Raw genomic sequence first — 12407 nt, 5'->3', positions numbered from 1 at the left:
AACGTATTAATACGACTTTCGTATTGAATAAAAATTCCGGGTTGCTAATTTATTAATCAACTACAAGCGTATTCTCTCGTTTGATTATACTTTCGCTTGCCTCGCGACGAAGACTTGTTATTTCTTGTATTAGTTAGCATTTTATAATAATTATTGATGCCGACCTATTGACGATATTCCGAATTCCATGCTTCATTTTACATTAAATCATTTCGCGGCCTAAAAGTTATAACATTATTTGCGATAAATTTAGATCAAATATTAATTATTTGCGCATTATTTATAATACCGTACTTATATGACATGCCTTCTCCGAAAATACAAAGTTATATCGCAAAACAATGCATTTTGTGACATTTATTTTGCACTCATGAAATTATTAATTTATTTTTCTAACTCAAGTCGACAATCCTATTTGCCAAGATTGACACAAGTTTGGTCGAGTGCCGGTGGTATTCGAGTCGACGATAAATCAAAATAAGTTGCCGCATTTGGTAAAGACAGGTAATCATATTTGGCCGACATATTGCGAGGCATTGTGAAAAACATATTGAGCAATGCCAAGTCCGGACAGATATATAACGATAAAATCGGTAACAGAACATCAAGATTTTGTAATAGAAAATGGATCTCGCGCAGAATAAACACGAGAAATCCCGTCGTAATGTTGTTTCTCTGCCGTCTCAATCGCTTTACCGATGCAGAAAAGACTAAGTTGCGTTGGTTCATTACGTAATTTCTCTTCCGTCTTTATATTGCTGTTTGATAAGCGCGACATTAATTATCACGGCATTTACAAATAGATCTCTTACATTCTTTAGTCATTTCGCCCAAAGAAGTTGAAACCAAGTGTGTTGACGTCCATCGGTCTCAACACAATTCTATTCCATATCTACGGTTAAATATGTACATTGGCCATCCTAGTTAAGTTGATAACAGATTAGTAAATGACGCGTTATGCCTTCCCCATCTGCCTAACAAGAGAGAGAAAAACGGCTGCGAATACCGGAACTCTAACTTCTTTTACTTAAACTTTAATTTTTTACAATCGACGGAATTGACTGCTCTGAAGAGAGCTCGTTTCAATCGCGAAAGCGCTCGACCAATAATTACAACTTTACGTAATTCGTAACTTCGCTTCCGTAACTCGAAATAATTCCGTAATTCCGTAAATTACGTGCAAGCCTAGCCACAATAAATGGCGTCACAATCCATCCGGCCATCGATGTGAAGAATGTAGATCCTGTTGTCCCAATACTGTTCAACGTAGTACTGGATTAAGCCTTCTCGGCCCACGAAGACGTGGGCCATCACTGGAAAGCGAGAGAATCCCCGCCCTTGGGCTAGCAGATGGACGTCATTATCGAGACGGAGGCCGAAGCAACCTTTCAACACTAAGAGGACCGCTTTCTAGCTACAGCTAGAGCAGGGTCGTCCAACCCGTGGCCCGCAGAGGTATTTCAAGTGGCCCGTTTAACTATTATTCGAGTGATGTAGTAGGCAAAAATACAAACGATTTGTTTATTTTCCTGAAATGCGCTCTGCCAGCCCTTTCAAACGAGCCATGAGTGCCATTTTGAATCGAAACCAACTGGGAGGAGATATCGATACATAAAGGTACCATAGTCGCTACGTACATACATAAAAATCACAATGTATACATAAAAGCAAGCTACTTCGTGGCAGAAATAATCGCAAAACAATCGAAGCCATTCTCAATGTATTGTACAGGTTGCCAATATTTTATGTCCGGAAATAAAAGAGGCGTTTGCAAAAATGTCTGATGGCGGCCCATCAATTTGTGAAAGTTTGCCGTGAGGGTGTCGTGTCCCTTATTATATTGGAGGCAAATAGACACGTAGTTCGTGTGAATGGAATAGTCTTTTATCTTAGCAGCAAAACAGTACCATCACGTAAACAACAGCCAACTCGAATCCCATTATTACGCGTCTGCGTCGACTAGACCCAGACGCTATTATTACGTCACAATACTAACATACACAACAAGGGTATTGTTTGTTTTTTCATTAACCTGTCTGTAGTCAGTGTAGCAAAACTGAAACATAACTACCATGTTGAGTGGCCCACGCACTTATTAATAAACTAAATGTGGGCCTTCGGCTAAAAAGGTTGGACGACCCTGAGCTAGAGGATGCGTCCTCCATCCAAATGTGAAAAAGTGTAGTAGCCTCTCGATCAAAGTTGATGGTAAGAAAAGAGATGGGTCGTAGATAGCAAAAATCGGAGCTCCTGAAGTATGTAAATCAAGATGGCGCACAACCTGAACATACTAATACCAGCTAAGGAATCAGGTTGTGCGCCATCTTGGTTTACATACTTCCGGAACTCCGATTTTTGCTATCTACGACCCATCTCTTTTCTTACAATCAACTTTTACACATAATTCGAGAGCACCCACAAATCTACTACAAAGAGACGGAGAGAAAGTAACAAGCATGAGGCTGGAAGAGGTGTATAGGTACTTGAGAATTAACATCAGTGCCCAAGAAAGACGAGAAACGCTCGGAGCCAAAGTACATCGGGGTCTCGAGGAATTGTCACACGCGCCTCTTAAAAACTTCAGCAACGGCTAAATTTTCTCCGTACCCATCTCATCCCCAAGGTATCAAACATATGGCGGAGTACAATGCGACCGGTCTGCTTTGCCGTCAAGTGACTGGACCCATGTTCAACTGCTGTTTGCATGGAATCCTTAAATATTTGCTACTGCAACCAAGATTTGCACTGACGACTGGTGCCCGAGCATTACAATGCGACCGTTTGCTTGGTAGACAAGCGACTGACCCATGTTCAACTGCAGTCCACATGGAACCTTTTTCGTCTTCGACCTTCAAAGCTCTAATTTGAATATTAATGCGACTGTTCTGCCAGGCCGACAAGCGACTGACCCATGTTCAACCGCTGTTCACATGGAACCCTTTTCCTCTTCGACCTTCAAAGCTCTCACGAAAGATTACGAAAAATATGGCATACATGTAACCAACAACAAAAAATACTTTAATTGTGTGACAGGAGTCGCGAGTGACCTCGAAAGCAGCGACACCAACAACGCTGATTCACATTAGCGAATAAATTTTATGTAATAACCACAAGCAGGTTACAACAAAAACAGCATAAAAAGCTACATCCATTTTATAGAAGCTATCAAACGTATTTATTTTTAAGCAAAGAAGTCACAAATTAACATCGTGAACACGAAAACACAAATAAATCAGTTATTTCTCACTTAGAAATTTACCGGAAAAGTCAAGAAAATTAAATGAATGTACAATATGTACATAACATAGTGTGATAGTGAACAGAAATATTACAATTAGTCTTATTTTAGTTTATGTGGTTATGTATTTGAACAAAGGCAATATTATTTCTAGAAACAGGACTACGACACTAACAAATGTCCGAAAAAAACCATTAGTGGTGGTAGCCTAAAAGTCTCGTTGCGAGCAGCGCATTAGGAGCAGCGCAATACGCACAGTGAGGCCGCATTAGGAGCAGCGCATTGGGCTCAGTGAGGCCGCATTAGGAGCAGCGCATTAGGCACAATGCGTGGTCGCATTAGGTGCAGCGCATTGGACACAGTGAGGCCGCATTAGGAGCAGCGCATTGGGCACAATGCGTGGTCGCATGGGAGCAGCGCATTGGGCACAGTGAGGCCGCATCAGGAGTAGTGTATTACGCACAGTCAGAATTGACAATTTACCCATCCATTTTACCATTGACGTTTTATAAAACATCTATTTTCTATATTTCCGCAACAATGATCAATCAACAAAATAGTAACAATTATTAAAATTTATGCGTCCGCTCAGACATTTCTTTTCCTCAGACAGATATTCAAGTATGGTTGTAAAACATTGCCTCGCATTCGTGCTTTTGAGTGTCATTTACCAGTTTGCAGTTGTGTTACTAAAAATAGTGGTAAATCGAATAACTTAATTGTGATCATGCCTCCCGGTGACAATAGGTTTAGCTGCAATAATTAAAAATTAATGACGCACTAGGAGCAGCGCATTACGCACAGTGGGGCTGCACTAGGAGCGGCGCATTGGGCACAGTGGGGCCGCATTAGGAGCAGCGCATTGAGCACAGTGAGGCCGCATTAGGAGCAGCGCATTGGGCACAGTGAGGCCGCATTGGGAGCAGCGCATTGGGCACAATGCGTGACCGCATTAGGAGCAGCGCATTGGGCACAGTAAGGCCGCATTAGGAGCAGCGCATTGGGCACAATGCGTGGTCGCATTAGGAGCAGCGCATTGGGCACAGTAAGGCCACATTAGGAGCAGCTCATTGGGCACAATGCGTGGTCGCATTAGGAGCAGCGCATTGGGCACAATGCGTGGTCGCATTAGGAGCAGCGCGTTGGGCGCAATGCAACAACCTGGTCTGTAATTTGAGATTTTCTTTTTGTCGTAGTTATTTGATGAAGATTTGGTGATATATAATGTATCCCCACGTTTTATGGGGTATTTCATACATCCCATTCAAAAAGGCTTTGAATAAGAAGTTTTTTGTTGTATATGAGATTACTAAGTTGAATTGTATAAGAACGAATTCCTCTCCTGATAAGGAGCTTCACGACTTCATCGTAGCAAAGCTCTAAACAAGTAAAAACAGTGGATATATGGCAACATTAACTGAAGACTATATGGAGAAGACATAAGATCTTGAAAACCTAGTCCGATAAACATAGTCAAAAACCGTACTTATATTTGTGTGGAATGAAATTATGTCAATATTTTTGACATGAAATATCATTGCGTACCATCCTTAATCTCACCAACGACTTTATTTCTTGGAATTAGATTTGGCGTTAAAACCTTTCTAAAAAAACAGTAGCAAGAAAACGAATTTCGTTGTTATGGGTGTACTCAGGAATATTTGCTATTAATTTACAAGGTGATATCATCTTTCCTTTATCCTTAATTTAATGCAAATATATTTTTCTTAACTTTGTTTATGTTTGATGTTTATGCGAAATAAATACAAGATCTTTGAAAATGATATTTTTTTAATCATACAACATCACATAACAACGAGATTTAAAATACCATTTATTAATATTTTTCTATAATCACTTATTGTCATAACATATATTATATCAATCAATTCTTTGCTTTACGTATATCTTTGATATCTCAGCTCTGGAAGGAGATTATTCTGATGATCTTTAATTTGTTTGACCATACGGCGGGCCCATTTTTGAAATTTAGGCCCATGTTCGCTTCCACCTTCATGCATCAAAACTCCAGCAGCGTGGACCATTTCGTGTATTATTATTTCCAACTTTTTCTCCAAGCTTATCTCCGTCGATTTAATAAAAACGATCAGGAAGTCTTTTTTTGAGATAGAAGCCGGCGACAATGTGAAGGCATCTACTGGCTTCTTTTTGGGGTATACCTCTTCATATGTAGTTTTTTGAACACAGGCGACAAATCCCTCACCCCTAGGGAAAGGAATATCTGGAAGAATACTACGGATAGAGTTATATATCGAAACATATTTATCCGTTTCCTCTGGCTCGTTTTTTGACGACTTCATGAAAATGTTTTGTAAAGCTTCGAAATGTTTCCTTGTGGATTCGCAGTCGTCGCAAGTCCATTTCGAATCTTCTTCGTGGGTTACTTCAGGAGGTTCTCTTAGACATTTTCTGTGAAACCAAGTTCCACCTGCCATGCATTTGTGCATTTTTTCACCGTCGTCGGGCATACGGCAACAGCAAAATATGTCGCAAAACCATGAAAATGTGGGGTTTTCAAATCCATTTCTCGATTCACAGCAATGTTGAAATAAAGCCTCCATCGAACGATTCTTGAAGCATTCAAGTAGACCATGGCGTATGTTTTGTTGATTAATTTGCCTCCCAACGGGGTCTACTCCGTGACTCAAAATTACGGCGAAAAGTCCGCAATCATTCCCACCCACCTTCTGAGTAACATCGGCAACTCTGGCCGCTAACCGACTTTCTTGTAAATGGAAAAAACTGCACGCTGCTTGATCAACTTTTAAAGGATATCGTATTTGATCTTCATCTTGATTTTGGTGATCTTTCGACTCCACAACGCTCATTTCCTGTAGGCTGTCATAGATTGTATATTCTTTTTCTTGGGAAACGACATTGGATATGCAGATCCAGTGATTATATCCAACATGCAGAATTTGGATAAAATTTCGCACATTTTCCTTTCGTTGAAATCCATGAGTTGGTCCAATGATTACGTCGTCAAGTCCATTGAGGTCTGGACGCTTAATATGCCGCATTTATATGTTTATCACTGAGCCATGCTCCAGTTTTTAAATCATGGACATCGTTATTTGTCAGAGACAGATCATTCATCAACTCCATATCGCATTCGCTTTCGACCTCTTCGCGGTTTCTATCATCCGTCTGCACGAGTTTCTCTGTATTATATTTGTTCACAAGGTTGGGGTTCATGTTTTGAGGCATCTTGGTGCGCATACTTCAGGATTACCCATATTTGTTTTGCGTATTTTGTGATGTGATAGTTTTACGAATCAGTTTACGAATGACTATTACATATAGGTAGGTAATTAAGCTTAAATAAAAGTTGTACTTATACGCTCTTGGATATGTTAGACGCCACTCAACGAAAAAATATCAAAATTACTAATGAGCATATGCAATATTTATGCTGCATTATCCGTTTAACCGTCACAATAATATCCCGATATCAGAAAGCAATATACCTCTCGGTTAACCGTTTTTCTGGATAATCATACCCTACTTTCAATATTTCACAAAATCCGAGACCGAAATTTAATATTTTTTCGAAATATACCCTATTTAAAAAGACGTTGGAAATGTTTATCGAGAAATGGAAACTAGAAAAAGGGAATTTTGGGGAAAATTTTATAGTTACTCATAGTCATTCAGGCATAAACAATTAATGTACAAAATTTTATGAGGCTTTGTTGTATGAAAGTTCCATAGTTTGCCTTTTACCCCCTTTAAACAACTCGATCAATTTAAGACACATGTTTTGTGTTTCGAGGTATTCTATCGGTTTACATCACCTATATATGAATACGCATTTAATGCATATGCATATAATGATAAATATCATAATGATAAATCCAAGATAAATCACAAAAAAACAACATATAAAATTGATATTTTTAAAAATAAACATTGCCGCAAAAAGAAAATGGTTTGATATTGATTTTCTAAAAGATTTGCGCTTGACCTATTGAGTTTAGAAATTATTCAGGCATAAGCTGTACTTCCAGCAAAGGTCCAGCAATTACATTTTTACATTGAATATTCAAAATCAGATGAATACTGCCTAATTTCTGAAAATTTATTCTACAGTTCACAAATATGTTAAATCTTGTAACGCGTTCTTGCTTTTCTATTTTATCGCTGTTTCCTCAACCTAAATTAATCTTGAACTCAATCTATATCTGAAATGATTATTATAAACTGAGTTCTACGTTATTCTGAGTCATAAGGAAATTCAAGTCATATATATATGTTTTTGTAACGTTTCGTCAGAGCAGAGCAAGACTTCTTCAAACAAACATACCCATGACAAAAAAGCAACTGCAAGTAAACAAACACAATGAGAATCGCGCCACGGGAGTTGTATGTTGAAGAATCAATAAAACTATTGAATGCCTCAATAACAGTGGGGAACTATTCGAATATCCGAATTACTATTCGAATATCCGGTACCACGTGACTTACGCCGTTCTGCTTGGACATCAAACCCTCGCGTCTCCAACTCAATCGTGAATTGTGCGAAATTTGCCAACTGCGCTCGCTATCAGAAAAAAAAGACAAATTTGAAAAGTCGCTGTCTTTGGGTTATGGTGTTATATGCTTATCTTTGCACTTAACGTATCGTTTCAATTCCATTGTTAGCAAAAAAACGTACGGACCGTTCCGTAAATTTAGAAACGTCAAACCTGATGAGGTATTTAAAATAAATTTCCCAGATTTTAAACTCCGCATGCTTGGTGACATGTCATTAGCCATTTCTTGCATTACCGAACATAAAGTTGATTAAATTATTGATTAAGTTGTTAAAATGACTTATCGGCGTTTTAATGTAAAAAGGGCGATTTTAGGTCGTAAGAAAACTCTAGTTATAAAAATAGCATGAATTTAAAATGATCGAAAGTTTTTCCAAAATCTGGTATAAGTTACTTGTATGAAAAACACTCATTAAGTTGTAACCAGATAAGAAATGTCATGTCCTACTCCCTTCAAAGCACTTTGTATCAGCTCTTTAGTGATCCCTTCCATCCTTGGCCAGGTAATGTTTCGAATATGTAAACAGTTTACTCGATCATGCATGGTTGTGAGCCAAGAGTAGAAAGTAAAATCAATCGTGAATTTCGTTGTAACAATGCACACTGACTCGTTCACGAGTTGTGGCGGCTATTATAATCGAAAATGATTACAATTGTTAAATTTTGAAGCATTTGGGCAGTAATAATTAAGCTTAAGGCATGACATAATCAAAATCATTGAGTGAAGTGCTAAATTTGCAAATTGCGTAAAGAAAATTGAGCATTACCCAGAAGTATTTTAGCTACAATAACCATCGGGGTGAAAAAAAAACGTTAAAACTTGGAATTAGTTATAATTAGCGTTTGAGCCTCTATTAGACACAAAGGCCTAGAAATGCCTTTGCTAATTTATTTGATCCCTATTTTAAATCAACATTCAGGATTCAAGCAATCGCAAATTTGCTAGGTTCATCTATTTAATAGTAAAATAACACGAACACTATAGAAAAGCATGAGAAACTCAATTATCATTCTAATAAATATCTGCATCTCGATTATCGTTCACTTTAAACAGGCACGGTTAATTTAGAAGCGGTGATAAGGAACATTAAATCCAAGGCAGGGGATAAATCTCAGAATAAAATTAATTTGTTTTTGAAATCAGACCTTAATGTATTCAACAGCTGTCGCTGATGTGAACGCAAGGGTATACTAGAAATATGAAACTTCGATGTCCGGCGACCCCTTATTCTTGCAAAAAACGAGAAAGGACGAGAATATAGTATACCAACTTTAGGAAATCGCCACCGAAACGATCTCGGTGACAAAGACAATCAGCGATTATGATAAATTTAACCATTAACCAGTAAAAACGCTTCATTGCCGACTTTTTAATGTTTCTATTAATTCCCAAATGAAATATCGAACTCCGACGTCTGGATCCCTGTTATGTATAAAAAAATATTCATTATTCGACTCTTCGGTATTCGCTAAAAATATTCAAATTATTCGATTCAAAAAAGATTTGATTTTGCCCACCCTAGACTAACAGCCATTTAATTTGGCTTTCTAATAAGTTTGTCAAAGCGGGTCGTAATCGTGGATGAAAGGTGCAGTAGCTGCTTGAGATGATCGCCAGATATTGCGGGACTATTTTCGATTACTGGAACAAAATTAGAATGCTCTAGCAATTAAAATAATCATTGAGTTATTTGATTTATACCTAATATTCGGAAATGCGACAAAAACTGAAAATCCACGAGAGCAAGCCAACGTGGCCGCGAAAACGCTTACTGTTGCGTCCTATTGTTTCTTGTATTTTAGTCAACCCTACGCAAATAAATACGGGAAAATGCATTCGACTAACTAATAGACTTCCGCATTTAAATTTAAAGTCAATGATTAGTTTTCAATGAAATTTTTTTTTTGAAAGTAATTAAATTTAAAAGCATTAACAAGAGCCGCATGAAAGGTTGTTCAGAGCCGCATGCGGCTCTCAAACCCTAGTTTGAGAATCACTGGTCTAACTTCTTCGAACAAACAAGCTGAAAGTTTTCTAATCCTGATGTTCAAATTAGTTTGCAGTCTTTTATAAATCTTCTGTATGTCCCAACAATCATTTTATTCTCACAGACTCAAGAGTTATCTGGAACAATAATACAAATACATTTCCCTATTGTTTTATAAATGGCCCAACCAAGAGCACCATATATAAAACGGTGAGATATAGATTAGGTGGAGGGCGGTATGGCGCATCTGCTAACACTACTAAGGCAAGCGTTAGGAATACGCTCGCTACCGCACCTCTGATTGCCCGGCGTGGGTTCGCAGGTTCGAATCCCATATGGGCCTGATCTTGTGCGAGAGGATTGCTGGACTCCTCACCACCGTAGGGTGGTCGATTACGACTTACTTCAAACCCATACTCTCCGAAAAAAAAAACTGACTAACTAATCCCATATCCGACCTCAACTGGTAACCAGACGACAGCCGTCGTTCGCCATATGATTAAGCCGTCTCATCAGCTTTCCTCTGCCCAAGGATAAATATGTAAATCCTAATCCTATCCTTAATATGCCAATAATGTAAATGAGATCATTTAAATTAATCGATACCCCCGTCTTTTCTGAATATTTTAGTATATATTTACAATCATATTTTATTATTTATGATGACTATTACATCAGAATGATAGTGCCATTTTTATCAATCAATCCAGTGAACTTCTTTGTGTTCCCTTCTTCGATTAATAACGACTAAAATTCCCAATTCTTCGATTCCATTAAAGCAGCAGCAACAAAGTAAGACAAGATTCCTATGTATTTACCTGTAGGAAGTAAAATAAATATCAACAAACCAATACACGAATATATGAAAGATAGAACATTTGTATTTACCATGGGAAAGTGAATAAAAGCCCTTACTTGTAACCCAATCTATATATACTCAAATTTATATGCGAAAATCAAATGTACAAAAATGCTTATTCAGAGCCCCTTTCAAAGGACGTGTGTAATGCCCAATAATAAATGGGGCTGCATATCACCAAATCTTCATTGAATAACCACGGCAGAAAGTAAATATCAAATTACAATGACTTATCACCGGTCGAGTACCAAGTCGATTCGAATTATATTATAGGCACAGTATTGGCCCTATGTATGTAAAGTTCGATTCCCGTCATCAAATTGGTCGCGTACAAAGAAGGCTATATAGAATGTAGGCTTTCTCGCTGTCGCGAATCATAAAGTGGCCTATTTTGTGAAATGTAACATACTATTAGTATGAAAGGGTTAAATAACATTATAATCCATAGTTACACAATTCACATTCGCTACACTATTTAGGCTACAAGTCGAGTTCCAATTGTTGCTCGACATTATAGATTTCATAAATAATGGTAAAATGGATGGGTAAATTGTCAATCCTGACTGTGCATAATGCGCTGCTCCTAATACCACTATGCATTATGCCCAATGCGCTGCTCCTAATGCGACCTCACTGTGCCCAATGCGATGCTCCTAATTAGAGATGTACCGATGTATCGGTATCGGTATCGGCAATATCGGCCATTTTTTCGGTATCGGCCATGTATCGGTATCGGTTAGATTAAGGCCGATATTACCGATATATTTACCTTTTTGATATGGTCCAGAATGTTTTAAAAGATAAGTTGGAATACTACTTTTTAATTTATTTTTGTCTGGAGAGATCGTGAGCTATGAGCCATACATGTCCCTACCCCTGCGAGAGAATAGGATTCACGTGTTTTTAGCTATTTATCAGCTAAACTAGCTCAACTAATTTGGCTATTTTCGCTGTCAAATTTTTATATTGACATTTTTAATATTACATAGTTTTTATGAAGAAATATATCAACACAGCACATAACAAAAAGCAACTAGGCGCCCAGTTTTAAATCATACAGTGGAATTGGGGTCCTTCCTTATTAACGGCACATGGACTTTTGGCACGGGTATAAATTCTGACTGTTTGTCGTCAAGTACAAGTGTCATTTAGTCCGTCGACATCGATAAACTAAATTCCGACACAATTATCCCACTACACAGGTATTAATTTTATTTCTGCTTAACTACAAGATTTCTTTATAGATATATTGACTTGACCGCCTAGCCCTAGACTGTCTCAAAATATAGGATAGCAATTGTTAAATATTATAAAATAGTGAAGTAAAAAAACATCCTCAACGGTTATCGGTGGGCCTTCTTTTTGACGTTGCTGATTGATATTCTTTCATGTTGGCTTTGACTTATTGCGTCGACGATTACGATTAGCTACTAAATTAAATATTTGCAAAATGCTTTTAATTTGAACGTAGGACGGCGGCGCTAGAATGTGTGGGTGATATTCGATATTCTTTCAAACACGAATAACGATATTTGAAGCTCGCGATATTAACATTAAATTCAAATTGGACATCCCGGCTTATGAGTTTTCTAATTGAACACCGAGATTACTAGCGTTACTGTACAATGTATCTTAATCAGTTACAGCATATTGATACCAAACATTAATTTCATATTATGTGATATATATATATTTTTTTTCAATCTGAAATAATGTGTACTATGAACAACGCTTAAAGACCATTGTTTTAACCCGTCTGCCTTACACAG

The sequence above is a fragment of the Styela clava genome, chromosome 3, assembly GCF_964204865.1.
Source record: "Styela clava chromosome 3, kaStyClav1.hap1.2, whole genome shotgun sequence".
NCBI lineage: Eukaryota > Metazoa > Chordata > Ascidiacea > Stolidobranchia > Styelidae > Styela > Styela clava.
The sequence above is the reverse complement of the archived record's forward strand: the minus strand, read 5'-3'. Positions refer to the sequence as shown.